Source organism: Balaenoptera acutorostrata, chromosome 7 (assembly GCF_949987535.1).
Source record: "Balaenoptera acutorostrata chromosome 7, mBalAcu1.1, whole genome shotgun sequence".
Lineage (NCBI taxonomy): Eukaryota > Metazoa > Chordata > Mammalia > Artiodactyla > Balaenopteridae > Balaenoptera > Balaenoptera acutorostrata.
In genome coordinates, this window is record NC_080070.1 from 44,890,065 (window position 1) to 44,909,050 (window position 18,986).

At 43.0% G+C, this 18,986-nt stretch overlaps 1 protein-coding gene across 1 annotated transcript in view; it reads right to left on the minus strand.

The window, feature by feature from the left end:
* BMPER (BMP binding endothelial regulator) overlaps nucleotides 1–15,093 on the minus strand; it is a 378,272-nt gene extending 363,179 nt beyond the window's left edge. The window contains exon 1 of the mRNA XM_057550081.1: nucleotides 15,033–15,093. The gene's annotated coding sequence lies outside the window, so the exon portion shown is untranslated. The remainder of the gene's footprint in view (nucleotides 1–15,032) is intronic.
* Between the last annotated feature and the right edge of the window lie 3,893 nt (nucleotides 15,094–18,986).

The window sequence follows — 18,986 nt, forward strand, 5'->3', positions numbered from 1 at the left end:
GGGGCATCTTGGGGGTTGCCTCAGTGACCAGGCACTTCCTTCCTTTGATATGGAATGAATGAGTCCTGCTGGGATTCACCATCATCAGGTGACACAGCAAACCACCACAGCCACAACTGTGGACATCAGTGTAAGGCAAAGGAACCAAAAGGAAAAACAACCAGGGTATTCTCTCCAGATAAGTTTTATGATGGAACAGAACAGAATCCATTTCCAGGATAATAACAACCCAATGGAAGAAAGCCTTAGGGTTTACAAAGTGTTTTATATCTGTGATGGCATCTAACCCTCACAAACACCCTCCACATGTCTTCTTGGATTTTGAGGGACCATTGGAAGGACTGGTAGAGAAGCACACTTTCCCACATTCCCAAGTCAGAAGGACAGTCCCTCTCTACTTGAGAAGGAGACTAATCTCGTTGACCAAACACAGAGCTTCAGGTGAGGAAGGCAGGGGCCACCTGCATAACTAGCCAGATGGCTTGCATCAGTGGGTTGATCTCTGCCAATACAGAGAGAGATATGCTGCAGGTAGATCACCTTCATGCCTGCGCCCCAGAGCAGAGGCTGTCTCCAATTCTGCAGACGAGGACATTAAAATTCGCAGAGGTAGTCCCAGGTAGCATAGCCAGGACATGGCACATATAGAAACTGGGTCCAGGCCTACCTCATACCCTGTGGCTTTTCTGCATTCCAAGTTGAGCTGTCGACTATTTAGCATGCAAATCCAGGTTAAGACCTTTTCCCAGGTTGCACTAGCAATTTTCTCCAAGCCTCGGCAGGAAACAAATGAACAAGGAGAACATGAGAGTATTAGCAATGGGGCTCCCGCATTTGGAATTATCTCACACCCTTTGATGTAAAAGATCAAAATGAATGGGCATGCTTCTCATTCCCAGTCCATGCTCTAGCTGAAGTATTGTTCTCTCTCCTCTCTATTCCTTAATTCCAATCAACCCCCAATCATGATTTGCCCTCCTAAATACGGAGCAAATCTCTTTCTTCCCCCATCACTGTTGGCACTGATGTTGAGCAGGTGATACCTCTTCTCACTACTTCATAACCAGTCTCCTCATTGCTGGCTTTGTGCCTTGTCCACAGAGGGAACTTAAAACCCAGATCTGATCCCACCACTTGCTCCTTTCAAACCTCACAATGTCTCCCCATAGATTCCAGGGTGGCTCTCATTTCTTAAATAGCAGACAAGGTCTTCCGTGGATGGCCTGACCACCATCCACCTCAGCAGCTTCAGCTCTTACCCGCCCATCACCTGTCCCCCAGTTTATGTTCCAGCTACTGCTGGAACTGCTTCTGTTACTTACACAGACCGTGCTGCCTCACACTCCAGACCTTTGCTAGCGCCATTCCCTCCATGTGAACTGCCTTTTCCTTGTATACACATGACTAAATCCTACTCCATCTTTAAGACCCAGGCATCCCATCCTACTCCATCCCCGGCCCCTCCTTCCCTTCTCCAATATAGTCCCTCGCTCCTTTGTGCTCCCCTTATACTCTGGGCATCTCCCTGCCATCACCCGACGTCACATTATAGAATCATTATGCGTGTGTGTACATGCCTCCTATGCCAACTTGGGATGGTAGATGAGAGTGAAGCACACAGAGTACAGAAGGCTGAAAGTGAGGCCTGTTATCCACACCCTGGAGGCCAGATAGAGCACACACACGCAAGCTGAAAAGCAAGGCAAATGGAAAAATGACAAGCAAAGGAGCAGGTTCACACAGTCACCTGCTATGAATACAGATTCAGGCTTGCTTGCTAGCTCTCTTCTCAGTGTATGGTTGTATGGTCATACAACCATACCTAGGTGGCCAAAAAAAAAAAAATCCTCTTTCTGGATGCAAATCAAGCACATCTGCTGAGGGAGTTTCAGGCAGATGTGGGAGAACATCAGGCCAGCAGCAGCAGAGATACGGGTGTTCCTCAGAACATTAACGCCAACAAATGCTCCCTCGAAAAGCACTTGAGTGGCAGATGGCGCTGTGAGGTTCTTAATATTACGATCCCTTTTTGGGAAAACAAAAAGGCATTTGTAGGTCACAAATCCTGCACGGTGGTATACGATAAAGCTCTGAGAAGTCCTGCAGTTTTAAGAAGTCCATCAATGTCATTCATCTAACCTTTCCAAAATGCATTTGCTCATGGCCCATCCCTCAACGTGTCTCTTTCCACACATTATCCGTGGTATTCCCATTCTAAGTACACCTTAGGAAAGGCTAGTTTAATGGAAGCGTGTTTAAGCTACAGAATCAAGCAGACCCCAGGTTGACTATGTGCTCCACCATGTTCTAGCAATGTGGGCAACTCATTTGAATTCTCTGAACCTGAGTTTCCTTATCTTTGCAAAGATGGACAGTAATATTAACCTTGTGGGTTACTGTGAGAATTAAAAGAGATACCTTAAGTAAAGCACTTGGCAAAGTACTTAACGGTTGTTAATTCACTTTCTTTCCCCAAAGTTGCCTTATTTTTACCCTAGAGCCCTGTCTATATGGCCTTAAAATCTCTGGCAACAAAGTAAATGCCAGCTGCGTGGTTACTTGCTTTCTGAAACACCACACCAACACACACCAAGCTTTACTGAATTTATTTTTAACTAACTCAACCTAAAACAATACCCCCTGTAGGCACACCAGCAGACGCTCCTGTTTGAACTGACTAATCACTATTTTCAAATAATGACCCCTTTTGTGCCATGGATATCAGAAGACCATGACACAGACAATAAAGCAGAATGTTCTGGCGCCTGGGAGACGCTCAGTTATAAATTAGCCCCCCAACTAGAGGACTGTGGCCACCAGGGTACCATTCAGAACACAGAGCAGACACAACCTTCGTTTTGTTTCTCTTCCTTTGAATAAAAACGTGTCTGATGCTTCACCTACAATGAAAATATTCTATAAGTTGTAAAAAACAAAAGTAATAACACACTTCATAGGCATGCATAACCATGAGATAATTGTGCTTCTCAGTTCGTTGCGGTCACCTCCCCCCCACCAACCCGGGTGCTATAATGTACGCCTTGTTGTGTGGAAGTTCCCCAAAATATTATTCGTAGGAGGTTTATAATAACAAAGCATTACCATAATAAATACTGGTCACAAGAGTCTTCTATCGAAGGGAAGCCTGCTAACCTTGCTCACATTTCCCTACCCTTGATTCAAGATTAAATTTCACTTTTTTAATCAAAGATTCTAAATCCTAAGAACTCTAAACCTTGAAATTGATACCCTTCTTTGAAAGAAAAATTAGATTGGAACTGTCAGAAGGAGCGAGCAAAATGGCATGAAGCAAATCAGATGACGTGTGTGTAAGAGGTTTTCTTTAGTTCAGCTGTCAGGGAAACATTGAAGTGTCTTATCTCCCCAAAAGCCCCAAAGCCAGTGTCCCAGGCCGGGCAAGACAAAATTGTTTTAAGAAAAAATAAAGGCACGAAGACTTCTAAAGAAATTCACATTTAAAGTGTTACTTAAGCCCATGTTTTGGACCAGTAAGAAACAGGGAATCCAGGATGGTGGTAGACAAATTAAAGAAATTATTTATACTAAAGATCAAATCCTGTTTAAAACAATACTCTAAAGAGACCAGGATTGTTTAATTATTCTGCCATATTACCCTATCAAATATTCCTCCAAGTAAGTGGATGAGGTTTGAGACCTTAGAAATTTAATTATAATACGCAATTTTGTTGGAGGAGCATTTGTCACAATGTGATTTGACCTTCAGCTTTGATTGAAAAGAGAGACTCCTTTTCAAAAATCCCTTTATAATGAAGTATTGGTAACTGCTCTCGAAGGGTCATTGTCTGGATGTCTCTTAGATCATTTAAAATGGATAATGCAGCAGAGTTAAATCTGTAGTTAAGCAATCTGGGAGATACCGATTATTAAAGTTGCTGCCGGGACTTCCCTGGTGGCCCAGGGGTTAAGAATCCGCCTGCCAATGCAGGGGACATGGGTTCGAGCCCTCGTCTAGGAAGATCCCACATGCCGTGGAGCAACTAAGCCCGTGCACCACAACTACTGAGCCTGCGTGCCACAACTACTGAAGCCCACGCGCCTAGAGCCCATGCTCCGCAACAAGAGAAGCCACTGCAATGAGAAGCCCGTGCACTACAATGAAGACCCAACACAGCCAAAAATAAATAAATAAAATAAATTTTAAAAAATAAATAAATAAATAAATAAAGTTGCTGTGTTCTGGAAGTTAACTGGAGCCCCATTTGCCTTAACACTTGCAAAAAATATTCAGAAAGGGTTTGCACGCACACTCATCTTTGCAAGGACTATATCATGACCGGGATAGAATGAATGGCCTCAATTCTTCACCCTCACTTGCCCTGGTCATGTCATGCGCAAAGTGCACTTCCTTACCTGCATCAGGAAAGGTTCAATCAGAGAAGCAGAATCATGAGGCAAATACTGGATTTATTTTAGAATTAGACTCTGCGTGATCTTGGGACTGGGTGAAGCAGTCCATATAAGGGTGATGTGCTTGCAACAGGTGCTAGGCCTGAGGTCAGCAGGGTCAGCACGTGAGAAGGAAAGCTATGGGCAGAGTAGGGAAGACCAATGGCCAATCGGAGCCTACAAGGATGAGCTAGTATTCACATGGGTGTGTCACTGCCTTCAAGACCCCAGTGTTCGTGCAGAACTGCAGAAGAGCTGGTGCATTTCTCCCTCCGTGGAGCTGCCCACAAACCCGGCCCATGATTCAGAGGGGCTGAAGGTGGTGTGGAGGGCACTAAAGGAGCATGGGCTGGCCGCTGCTCCACACTCACAAGGTGAGCCAGCGGGTCCACAGCAGTGATCTGTAACTCTCATAGACACCGCCGTGGCTTCAATGCCACCTTCCAAATCTCCTGCAAATTTCTCTTGTGGCCAACCCTCCTCTAGAACCATGCAGGGAAGGGCATTCTCAGAAACATAGCTCCAGCTTAGCTAAGCCACCACACTGCCCCCTGACTTTGAGCTCAGCCATATAACTTGTCTTGGCCAGTGCATGTGCCCAAAAGCGACAGCAAACCAGTTCGACGTCCAGAATTTGAGACCTTAAGTTGCATCTGTCCACTTGTACCATCTTGGGCAGAAGTGAAGAGATAGAGCGAGCTCAATGCAACTGCAGCAGTCACAGCCCAAAGCAAAGGCCCCAGCCAAGCCCCAATGAGATGAGCTGAACCGCAGCCAACCTGCAGATGTGTGAGCAGCAGCAAATGATGGTTGAGGCTCCTGCATTTGGGGGAGTACTGATACTGACCTACCTTCACTTTGATGATTAAGGACCCCTCTCCCTACCCATCACTCTCATGAACCTGAACTCCTAGAATACACCAGGCCCCTGCAGCCCACGGGCACACACCCATGAGGTGATACAGTCTGAATCGCTATAACAGGGATCTAACCCACTTGCTTGATTTCAAGGCCTCCCTTTTCAAAACAGCTGGAGAGTGTGTGCATAAATTTAACATTAAATCCCAACTACGGCCACAACAGTATAAAACCTGGAGAAATACAGTTAAAGAAATGCACGATTCCTGTGTGGAGATAAACCTAAAATCTGATTAAGGGACGTGAATAAACAGACAGAGACATGATGTTCCTATGTGGGAAGAATCAGCATTGTCAAGAGGCCAGTCCTCCAAATTTAATTATAAATGTCATGCAATTGCATTTAAAATCCCATTGGGGTTTTTGGAAGGGGGAAGCTTGGTAACATCATGAGGGAAAAGAGATGCATGGGAATAGATGAGGAATACTCTTCTGAAGTAAGGGAAGCACACTCAGAACCTGTTGGCGAAGACTCTACTGGCCCCGAGGATGCCATGAATCTTTGCCTTGAAGATCTGCACTTCTGTCTCCTCTCAAGAACAGGCCAAGGAACTCCATACAGAGAATCAATAAAAGCTGATGAGATAAACACATACTTACACACATACACAGAAAAGTCTTTTTGTGTGTGTGAGTGAATTTGTTTGAATTTCTTTTTTTAGAGGTGTCTTTCCATTCTTTGAGCTACTTCAAAAGTCTGGGAGTTGGGACTTGTCCCTGGGCAAGAGAGAACAAAAAAAGGGCAACCCAGGGCTTCCAAATACACCCCCAGCCCCCAGCAGTGCAAAGCTGTCAGCTGCTTTGTCGTGATTTAGACTCAGAACAGACTGCTGCGCAGGACAGGGGTGAGAGAGGGATGTGAAGAGTCTCCAGTCTTGTGGAGGATCTGAGACAGACAGCGCTAATGTTGGTTACTTTGGTCTTTAAGAAAAAGGCTTCACTGGCACTCAAAAGCCTTCCGTTTTAACCACAAAAGCCCTGAGTATCAAGGAAATCACATGCCAGCCACTAAGACTCAACTGTGGATTTTCCTGACTGCTGGGCTATTTCTTACACAAGTAGCATCAGCTACAGCCTTTTGAGTCAAAGGCTTTACTGCAATAAGATTTGGGGAGAGAGCTCAAGCAAGCAGTAAGTTTACATTAGCCAACAAACAGTCCCAGCCCCTGCAGTGAGCCAGGGCCCAAGGGAAGCCAGAGAACAATCTGATGGCGATTCTGCTCCTAAGAGGGTCGTAGCTGAGTATAGGCGCTGGAGATGGAGTTAGGTCCGCGGATAACCAACACAGAGTTGAATGTGGTGAGTCAGGCGGTTTAGCCAAGGAAAGGGAGCCGGCTCAAGAGTAGAAAGTTCTGGGTTTAAATCCCTCTTCTACAGACTGTATCACTCTGAGAAAGTCACATGGTCTCTCAGAGGCTCTTCTTCTCATCTGTAGAAGGAGGGTAATCACGGTTCCTACTTGATAGATCTTGATGGGGTGAAATAAGAAAATTATACAAAGTCCTTAACAGTGAGCCTGGTAGCACTTCGTAGATGCTTTGCGTATAAATGAATGCTGAAAACAGTGTCTTAAGTGTAGACTGTGGACACATTCAATAGGCAGCAGGGGGTGGGGCTAGGACTATTTATTGAGCCTGGGATGTTGGTTTAGGCTTCTCATAGGAGGTAACACTTGACCTGGAGCTTCAAGAATGAATGCGTTCCAACAGCTGATGAGGAAGGGTGCGCTTTCCAGGATGAAGAAAGAGCTTGTGCAGAAGGGTGGAGGTATAAAGGGCATGGAGGATCTGTGGAGGCGGGAGAGGCAGGTGAGGCCACAGAGGCAGGTGGGCCCAGGTTGTGGGGTGCCCTGTGTGCTTCGGTGAGGATGTGGGACTTCATCACGTAGGCAGTGATGGAAAGTTGTGAAGCAGAGGCCATGCCCAGTCAGATAACATCAATTTCTTATACCACCTTTCCCTTCTAAACTTAAGACCTTCAAAATTAAACGAAAACAACTGAGGAATGGCCAAGAAGCAGATGTCCCCAGAATCCCATCACCCATTACCCTGCAGATCCTGTGCAGTGTATTACACTGTATCCGGCGGAATCTAATCTTCCCACCATACCCTGGCCGGGCAAGCCTGGTTGCCAGGTTGTTCCATTTTCCCAGAGCCCCTTCAGGTATAAGAAAATATTTTTCCACTGGGAGTCTACTAAATGTCATGTCTAATTTAATCTTAAATACATTTCCACAGAAAAAGGAGTCAAATGAGTAAACCTCTCCTAACGTCCCTGATTTCTTGTTTCTCTAGCCCTTCACCCACATCTCCATTCCATCATTTTTTTTTTTTTTTTGCAAGGTAAGTAGAAATGAACAGGGCAGGTGAGGGGGGCCTCCACGACTTACTAATTTGTTTTCCATCCTCAGCCCTGAATCTTTCTCTCTGGCCTGCACTGAGACAGGACAGATGGGATGGTGCCAAGGGGAGACTACCTTATTTATCTTGAAAGAATAAATTGCCTCCAATGATCAGAATACCAATTATACCCAAGCGAGCACCTCTGCTTCTCCTTAAACGTTTTGGTTTTCTCAGCTGTTCATTGAAGTTTTAACAGGGTAGCAGGAGGTCCGGAAGTTGGGGAGAAATTTAACTTTGCTGTGGATTTAAGCCCCTTCCCCGCTCCACCTCTGTTTTCTTCCCTGCTCTTCCTCTTGGGGGGAACTGAAGTGATTCCAGTCAGAGTCAGATGGTGGGAAGAGCCCTGATTAGGGACCAGAGACCCAGACGTCCCATCAGCTTGCCACCACATTCCCATGTGGAGCCAAACCCCTGAGACTCATATTCCACATCTGTAGGATAAGGGAATTGAAAGGATTCTCACCAGGATCCCTTCCCATTCTCACTGCGATGATTTCAAGATTCCAACTCAAATTCACTTTTTATTTCTGAATCATACTCAGCTTGATTTAAAATCATTTACTGAAACCTCCTGTGTTGTATGTGTGAGCACGATGCTACTCAAAGTGTGGTCATGGACCCAGGCCAGTCTGCAAACTTTTACTGGTCTGGGATGAGATAAGCAGGTGAGTTGAGAGTAAGCATTAGAAATTTTCTGGCACTTGAAGTGGCCGCACCAACCAAGCATGTGACCAGTGGCCTTGTTTGGTTGCGCTTGCATATGAGTTGGATGTGGTGTGAACTGTGTCCTGATTGTGTGCAATAGAACCAGGTATGAAATGGAATGGAAATAAGAAAGAAAAAAATGCTCCAACCAGGTGATCAAGATCAGCATCAACCGTCATAAATCGTGTTGATAGTTTGTACCCTTGATATGGTGTGATGAGAATGGCACTTTACCTCTGTGGTCTTCCACCAAGACCAATAGCCCATAACCCCAGTCTTATTATGAGAAAAATACCAGATAAATTCCAATATTGGGACATTTTATGAAGCATTTGACCAATATTCCTCAAAACTGTCAAGGTCATCAAAAACAAGGCAAGTCTGAAAAGCTGTCATAACCAAGAGGAGCTAAAAAGACACGACAATTAAATGTAACGTGGTGTCCTGGAGGGTATGCTGGAACAGACGAAGGATATTCGGTAAAAACTAAGAAAATCTAAATAACTATGGACTTTAATTAACATATTTTTTTGAAGAAAAAGAACAGAAACAAACTGGTCCCTACTGTAGATAATTTAAGAATTGTTTTATCATATATTAGTTTATTTGATCCCCTCACAAAAGCCCTGGGAAGGCTGGAGGGTAGGCAGTAGTATGGTTGCCATTTTATGGATTTTATGGTTGAGGAAACCCATTTAGTGACATTTAGTTAATAATGAAAGAATAAAGTTTGAGTCCACTTCTCTTGACTTCTATTTTCTCTTTCTTTTGTCTACTTGCTTTTCTAAGTAGATAGACATTTGTCCAAATTTAAGCTACTTTTCTGATTAAAACTATGCTTAATGTAAAAAATTAGAAAGTACATAGAAGAATAAGCAGATTCCTTTTTTAAAAGTCCACAATAATTTCCTAATTAGAGCAAACAGTTGTTAATCTTCAGATTTCCTTCTTTTTTTCTTCTTTTTAAATTTTTTCCTGAGCACTTATCACTCCTAAGTGTGAAGGAGAGTGAGAGAGCACAAGTGCTATGTGGAGAGGGCTATCCAACAAGAGATCAGGAGGTAGGACCTCCAGTGGAGGGATGCAGCCAACCTGCTGGAAAAGGGAGGGAAAGAAAAGGAGTAGCTTACAGGAGTGGCAGAACAGAGGAAGCTTGATCTAGACCAGAGTAGCCGTGATCATCTGTACACAAATAAGAAGGTGCTAGTTAAGATGAAGGGACTGAAAATGCACAGGAGAGGGGGCTAGATGGTAAAGCAAGGCACTGGAGGGCGTGAGAGGGATGGGGGCAAGAGCCTTAGGGAAGAGTCCAGTGTTGGAACCAAGAAAGGACTAGATTCCTCAGAATCAAAATGAAGCACAGAGGAAGAATGAAAATACAGTGATCTCTGAGGAACAAAGGACACAACTCATATCAAACGACCTCATGTTTTTTTTGTTGTGTTTTGTTTTGTTTTGTTTAGCAAAGTAGGATTTGAGGTCACCTTCTACTGAGGAGGGGACAGAAATGTAGTCAGAGTTTGGGGTTAGATATACTAAGCTTGAAACATCTGCTGTAGGGATTAAGCCAGAGAACTCATAAGACATTGAATAAAAGTGGATTCTAGCACAATTTAGGCCAGGGATGTGTCATTTCTCAGCTGCGTCAGTCGAACAATGGCTACACTTGAACAAATTGTGTAAACTCGGCATTGGCGAACCTTCCACCTCATGACAGCAAACCTGAAAGGAAGCCCCATAGTCACCAATCAGTTCTCCCAAGCCTGCCACCAGCTGCTTCATCTGCAAAGGCTTGGACTCAACATTCTGCACACACAGCAATGTGACTCAGCTTGAGCAGCACTTGTAATCATCATTATCCACGGAAGAGACGTGCCTGCTACCTAAGTATGCTATGATATTCTAATGAGGAACCTGAGGCTGGGAAGGAAAGCAGAACCCAATACAGAAAGAAAAACTATGGTGAGAACGAAATACAGTCGAATCCACAGGTTCCACATTCGCAGTTTCAACCAATCGTGGATAGAAAATATTCGGGGGAAAAAAATTCCAGAAAGTTCCAAAAAGCAAAACTTGAATTTGCTGCATGCTGACAACTATTTACGTAGCACTTACATTGTATTAGGTATTATAAGTAATCTAGAGATGATTTAAGGTACATGGGAGGATGTCCATTTGTTACATGCAAATACTACGCATTTTTATACAGGGAACTTGAGCATCTGCAGCTATTGGTATCCACCGGGATCCTGGAACCAATCCCACATGAATACCGAGGGGCGACTGTACTTGAAAAGGTGGGGTAGAGCAGGCCCTGAGGTGCTATGGATGTGCCCGGAGGAGTTATGAAGAGGGGATCTTCTGATCGGTTTAGTAGACACTGCTAGTTGTCAGAATGGTATACCTTCTCCCCTTCTTTAGAAATGAGCCCCAATTTTGTTGGGGACAACAACATGCCCAGCTAAAAGACTTGTATTTCCAAGCCTCCTTTAAAGATGGAATGGCGTGTGACATAGTTCTAGTTAAATTATATAAGCTAAAGTTGTTGAATACAGTTTCCAGAAAAGCTCCTTAAAATGTGGGCATGGGAGTAGAAGGAGAAGGAAGCGCTCAGACTCAGCGGCGTCCCGCCCATTCACCCTTTGTCCGCCCTCTTCATCCTGCCTAGAACTTGGAGAAGGTGCCAGGGAAGAAGAGGACAACCATGGGTCTGCAGTGAAGAAAGCCAAGAGATCACTGAGGACCTGGATCCTGGCATCCCTGAGCTGCCTCCAGACTTCCTATTGCCTAAGAAGAATGGGGGGCTTTGCTTCTCCCAGTCAAATATAATCCCCAATCTGCACAATAGGCAACATTTCATTTCAATCATTAATTTAGAAAGCGTGTATCAGAAATTTGCTTATACTAGAGTTTCATGTAGCAAATGTCCCTTGAAAGAACCAGGCCATCCTTCAGAGGCTTGGAAGTACTTTCATAGAACTGTTTTGTTTTGGGGGTGTCTGTCTTTGCTGTAAAGTGAGCTGACCTACATGCACAACATATGATAAGCATGAAGCAGCCCAACTGGTTTTATTAGTTTTCCTTGGTCTTTGGTCTAAAAAGGTTTCTTGCTGAGTTGATTTCACCCCCGATAACTTCCTTCACACTCCACTTCCTAATCGAAAAAGGCCCACATCAGGGGTAGAGAAACAGAGACCAATCCTTTCCCACCCCTCTCCTGGGACTCCTTAGCTCTTTACTACACCCCTGGGCTGGCTTAGCAAAAGCAATTTGATGTCCAGAATTTCCTGGCAGCCTTCCACGAGTCTGTCTGCCTCATCAGAAAACTCCAATCAGTAAGTCTGTGGACTGAAGGGAGTCTGATCTCACTGGTGGTGTTGCCACACTTTGTTCTTTTTCTGATATATTTTGCATTCACAATGGTTTTGTTCTTTTTTAGTCCTGAAAGCTGACATGATTTTGAAAAGTGAAACATGCTTCCCTAAATTCTGGTCCACACTCCCTCAGGTAAATCTCTCCAAGTCATTAATCTTAAGGTAAATCTCCTCAGCGCAGGGCTTTTTGTGTTTGATTCCAAGAGCTACTATTCCTAAAGGCTTGATTTTAAAATTGTTGTTAGTTGCAATGTAACTTTTCTAAACTAAACCAAATGGGGAAGGCCAATACATAAAAGCGATAAAAGCAGAGTTGTTCTGATTGAAGGGAAGGGGAGGGGAGGGAAGACGTGTGTGAGGGGGAGACAGCTGAGAGCGCCTCCATATTAACCATAACCTTTCCCCAAGGGGAACCCCATGGGAGATCTTCCAAAGAATACTGGGATTCCAAAGAACACAGTTTGAAAACCGCTTTGCAAGTAAGTCTAGAATGGCAGGAAGATGTTCCATCATTGTCTTTAAGACAAGCAAGCTAAATACAACTGGAATCCAGGATATTAGAGACTTGTAATGAAAAGAGTCTATTTAAAACCTTCCCTCAATCTCCAAATCCTATTGATCATTTTCAAGCCCCTTGCATTTTGTTTGGGTTTGTTTTCAGCGGGCTTGGAAAGGTTGTTGATTTGCCAAACCTAAACAGGCTTGGATCATTACTACAGCTCCCCACCATTTTCCAAGTTGCAAAGCAATGAGCCTGCCATATTGGAAAATGACCATATTACATGACCAACAAGTAGTGATTCAGAATTAGGGACTGGATAAAGGAACACATTCTTTGGGGTGTGGTGCTTAGGTATAAAAAGTAGGCATTCCCTCACCTGCAATGCCAAATTATATTTCCTTTACGTGTTCTAAGGTTTTGCTTTGCTTTTCTCCAATATCTGCCTTCGATCTCAAAATGGACAATTTCCTCTGATCTCTTTTATGTTTAACTCTCCTAAACATACTATAAACATTCATAAGCAGACACACCTAAAAAAGACAAAAGCCCCATATGCAACAGGAACTCAGGTCCTTCACCAGCAAAATGGCGAGATTAAATCTGTGTATTTCCTACCAAATGAAATAAGGTCACATGCAAGCACTTAGAACAGTGCCCAACACACCCTAGAAATTCCATTAAGGATGTTGTTTTCCCTTTGTCCTTCCTTCTCCTCGCCTTTCAAGGCAACATGAGAGGACATGGGTGAGAGTGTTCTGAATAATTTAGAAAACTCAGAGTCGGTGAGTGATTAGCACTCACAGAGGCTCAAGACCACTGGTAAAGCTCTGTGCTGAGTCACTGTGGAGCCTCTGAGCCCAGAAGGCTGACGCTCCTTCACCTTGGCGCTCGCTTGCTCTTTCTTTGGTTTGTGTGTCTTTGACTCACCTGTCAGACCTGTGAGAGGGGAGCTTCAATACCTGCAATGACGAATCTGTGTTCTGCTCTAACCATGAAGCCTTCCATTTCATTCTGGAAAATACGGCTTCTTTAAAAGGGTGCCCTTGGACCAACAGCAGACTTAAATGTTAGAATGAGGAAAATGTCTCCCATTTCCTGCTCCGCTTTGGACCCTTTTCTGACAGAGTGGTAGAGACCATGACCCCAAGGGGCACCACATTCGGAGTGAGGCAAAGAAGCCATTTCTATTCAGCTTTCATCCTGCTATCATGAAATTCCACCACAGAGCTGTCTTTAAATTGCTCTGATGGTTAGAAACTATATTGCATTCAGATTTCGCTTAAAAAGATGTGTGTGTGTGTGTGTGTGTGTGTGTGTGTGACTGTGCACACGCATGTGTATACACTTATGTGAATTCACCAAGATTTTGGTAGAATCTGGTGGAAGAAAACCCCAATTGCTGTCTTCCCTACAACTCCATCTTGCCTTTCAATGTTACTAAAAAAGTTTCTCATCTGCCTCTTGCCCCAAACTGGAAGTAGCAGTGGGAAGAGAATTAATGTATTTTGATTCTAGAACCTTGACACTACTTTAATTCATGCAATAGCCCTTAAGGTCAAGTACCATTATTGCCATTTTAAAGGTGAAGACACTGAGGTCAAATAACTTCAAACTAAGCTCTCAGAGAGTAGAACTGTGTTTTGTTCGCTTTTCTATCCAGACCACAGTTCCTGACATGTCATGGGGACTCTCTCAGGAAGGTTCAGCTCACTGTAGGGACAAGGGTGATGACTAAGATTAGAAACTCAGGCCAAGTGGAAGCTGTTGGTGAAGGAGCCCAGGCTGAAGAGGGGGACGGTCTGGAGAAGGCCTTATCCACGGGGTGGGCGAGGGCACTGTCTGGATTTCCTCAATAATAGATTATGGGGCTGCAAAGAAAAGTGGGCTTCAGAGTAGGAGAGAAACACCCATTCTGCCAGTTACAAGCTCTATCATTTTGTCATCTCTTGTATGATCTCCTTGAGCTTTCATTTTCCATCTGAAACAGAGATGTCAGTATTTATCTCAGACAATCATGAGTACTGAATGAGAGTATTACATGTATTAAATGAGTATTTAAATGAGAGAGTATTAAATGAGAGTATTACATGAGAGAAGTGTGGCTCTTCCTGGCCTAGATCTTGGCATACGATGGATGCTCCATGAATATTTGTCTGTTCCCTCCATTTCCCCCTATGCCAAAGCAGTCCTAGCCTCTCTTTAGAAGGTGACAAGTTGTATTAAGTATCACCACAACCTCCAACACTCACAATCTCAAAGTCTTTATGGAACAGTATCTAGAAATGATGACATTTAAAAAATTCAGAATAATGAAACAAGAATATGATGCAGTAGAGTTACTATCTTCTTTCCACGTTTCCCCCCCCCCCTGTAATTGAAACCATTTTCAAGTTTTATTTAGTACAAGATTAATTTCACATTTTCATCAAGGAACTCATGTGGATCCCAGGGTGATTCAGATTTTCCAATACAGAAATTCATCGCATTCATCACTGGTATTTTTCAAGACAAAAGAGTTTATGCCAGAGGAAGCCATTTCAGTCCTGCTGTATGAGCACAATAAAAAAACCTTTTACATGACACTTCCAAATTCAGGCCTAACATTAATGTTTTGTAAGAAAGCTGATTTAAAAAAAAAAATCTGTATGAGTTACTCAGCCCCAACATTCTTGTTTCCCAAATGAAAAACACAACTTGACTTACCTTAGAAATAAACTGGTTTCCTCTTGAACTGTACTCAGGAATGACACTGGGCTCACCTGTCAGGGAGAAATGCACATTATGTCAACATGTGTGGGTAAAGCTCTGGCCATGGAAACTAGGAAGGTTGGCCTCCTGCACTTCCCTGCTGGCACGGGCTCCCCAGGGTGACCCCAGGGCTGTTGTACAGAGGCTCATGTGATATACATGGCATCAGCACTAGGACCCCTCTAGGCTGGATTCCATCCCAGGCAAAGAAGAGCAGAGGCTGGGCTGTGGGACATCACACCTATGCATTTCAAGGAGTGCTCCCTGCTTTTAGTCACCAGAATATAATCCAGGGTCAGAAAAAACAGCCAAATAGGGGCAGATGAGCAGGGAGCAGTGGCCAGGGAAAGGTGAATAAGTACGTTCTGGACACCCCTGAGGCTCACCAGTCCTGACCCCGAGATCCTTCACCTGCCCCTCTCCAACACTGGAATCCAACCACCTTCTTCCCAGGCTCTGTCCCCAGCCCCGGGAGCACCTCTCAGCACTCTCCAGGATACAATCAGCCCTCTGTTCCCTAGCACTGGGGAGACCTGACATTTGTTCCATGGCTTAACACTCTTAGTTCCTGGTCCCTCTTTTTTTTTTTTTTTCAATTGAGGTAAAATTCACTTAACATAAAATCCACCATTTTAACCATTTTAAAGTGTACAATTCAGGGGCTTTTAGTAAATTCACAGTGTTGTATAACCATCACCACTGTCTAATTCCAGAACATTTTTATTACCCCCCAAAGAAACCCTGAACCCATGAAGCAGTCACTCCACATTCCCTCCTGCCGCAGCTCCTGGCAACCGCTAATCTGTTCTGTCCCTGTGGGTCCGGGCAAGTGCCCGCCCCACCACCCCACCCAATGAGCAGCACTTCGCCCTTGGCCAAAACCATGAGAAATGAAGGTCAAAAGATGACCCAAGCCTTTTTAAGATATCAAAATGTCTTCAGCAAAATGGTAAATTGCTCTCAGAATAGATTTAATATACTTTTTTCTTTTATTTGATTTCCAAACTCCATGACACTGCCATGAACCTGGACTCTTGATCAACAGGTCAAATGCACGCATGGACAGCTACGTGTGTTTAAGTTCGTCCCTGCATATGTACATGTATGTTACTGCACAAATGTGTTCTGTTAACACAGAAAGGCAACCTCCCATGGTCTCTGTACTAAAAGGCCTTGCTACTATCAAATGAAGGGAAGCACATGATGCTAGTTTCCAGGGAGAAAGAAAGGCCCTTGACTACAGCTGGGCACAGTGGGGTAAAACAGTGACGCTTGATTTGGCCAAGTCACCCTTGCCCATGGGCCTTGTGGAATCTGTCCCCCTCTGGACCTGTGCTTATGGAAGTTCAGGAAGGGGGGTCGTCATACATTGATCTGTCTGAGGCCTCCTGGCAACACTTGGGGAGCACAATACAGTCTTGTAGAGTTATGTTCAAAGGTCAACTCTACTTGTTAAGATTCTTAAGGTGTCTGTTTCATTTAAATCAAGTTTTGTGTTTGTACATGTGTGTTTTTTAAGGGAGAATGGAATCTCCTGAGAGAACAATTCCACGCAAATTAGAAACATATGCAGGCATTCAGTAGGTCAGCTCTGTAAAGATGTGTTATTGTATCTTATGTTTATAGGAATTTTATTCACAGATAAGGCCACATATGAATTGTATGATTCTCTGGTGGCCAGGTTAACAGGTCCCTCCCATGCTGATATTGTTTAGATACAAATATATATATATATATTTTGCTGCTCCTTCAGAGAGAGATAAAGAAGAAAAATATATTCCATACAACTCAAAGAGCTAGAGCTCTTTAAGTGGATACACTTATGAACTATTTCAATGTGGCATCATATTTGATACCAAAAAAGTGGAAGAGACACAAGGTCTGTGTGGACCACACTGCTTTTAAGTAGCCTTGGCCTGTTTTGCTTTCATTGTGGTGGCACTGCCCACCTAGGGGCTATAAATTCTATCTAAGTATGAGACAGATTTAGAGACAAGGTTAATACTGTTAATGGGAATTTCTACATTTAAAGTTAAATACATAAAAGTGTATTTTATATGTTGTTTACAATTACTGCTTCCTCCCCTGTTTCCAAAAATTGCTAAATCACCTATGTCAATATAATGGGAGAAGGAAGCAGGAATAAGAAGGAAAAGAAAACTAACATTTATTGACTGCCTTGTCCTCTCTCTTAGGTCTTAATCTATTTGGCCTTATTTTTATTTCTTACAACTACCATGTGGGGCAGATAAAATTATCTCCATTTTATAGATGAGAAAACTGAGATTCAGACAGATTGGGTGAGCCATTCAAGCACCCAACTAAGCACTGAAGGTGGAATTTGAAGTTAAGCTGGTCTGACTTTAAGAATCACATAAGACTGTCGGTATTAGGCGAGAGGCTCCCAAACACAGTGGGAAGAGCCTATGCATGAGGCTGGATCATCCTGCTCCTTCTCCAAACTTTGCCACTTTCTTGGTAATGTTGTGAGAGAACCAAGAATTCTCTGGGTTTCGCTTTCCCCACTGGTGCCCTGGAATAACACTGCCTGCCTATGCTGCCTCTTAGGGATATCATCAAATAAGGAACATCAAATAAGGAAATTTATGGTGAGACTTTGAAATACAAAAGGAAGGTATTTTATAATATGGTTTAGTGATCTACAGATCTCCCCAAATTGGGATGCTCAGGATAATTCACTGGCGTGTGGGGAGAAATTAATTATTCAAACTTCCATTTATATTTCATTTTACTCTAAAACAAGAAAAAATATATAGACATATTAATAATAGTAGATGTACATAGTTTATCAGTAAATTCACAGATATTAGGAGTGGATGTCCAAAAATTTTTTACTGATTAGGTGCATGATCAAAAAAGTTTTAAGACCACAAATCTTTACATAAACAAAATTGTTGTAGGCATATGGGTAGTGGTGGCTACAGACGTATAATGAAACTACAAAGTGAGTAGCTTAGAGCTGTACTAGTAAGTTGTCAAATATTTGTTTTTAATCCTCAGGCATCTCAGCGTAATGGAAAGACCATAAAAGTCACCTTTTTTTTTTCTTTTAATGAACTTCAGTTCTAGACTTGATTATTCATTATCTTAGTTCATCATTCAACAATCATCATTGGTCTAAGCAGGGTGAACTTTTATTTCATTCAATCATTTACCCAATCATTCATTCTGTTATAATGCCATGAAACCCATGAACCCACTACTCTACTCGAGAACATGAAGTATATTTACCCATGTTTGTCTCTGTCTCTATTATACTATCTCTTATCTCCTCACACAGAGGTAACCAGTATCCAGAATTTTATGATTATCATTCCTTTCTTTTAAGTTTGATCACATACATATGTATGCTTAAATAATATATTTAGTTTACTTGTTTTTGAACTTTATAAGAAGAGTATAATATTCTAAAAAGTCATTTGGGACTAGTTTTCATTTAACATTATATTGAATGAAGTCCATATTTTTGTGGGTGGTTGTAAGTCACTCCATTTCACTGCTGTGTAATATTCCATTATACCATAAGTTATTCATCCATTTCCTTAGGGATGGGCATTTGGATTATTTGCAGTTCTTTGCTGCTAAGAACAATACTTCTTTGAACATTCTTATATGTGTCTCCTGGCACTCTCATGTAGGAATTTCCTTTGGGAACATAACAAGAAGTGAAAATTTGGGGTTGCAAGTGAAAGTTCAATTTAACAGAATAAAACCAAATTATTTTCCAAAATAGTTGCACCAGTGGGTCACTTTCTTAACCAGTTTACTCATCTTTCTTATATGGGGAAAACTGACTAAAATGACTGCCATACAGGGACCTGTGGAGGTTAAAGAAGATAAAGAGGAAAGTACTCAGCACCCTTTCTAGAAAACAGAAGACTGTCAATA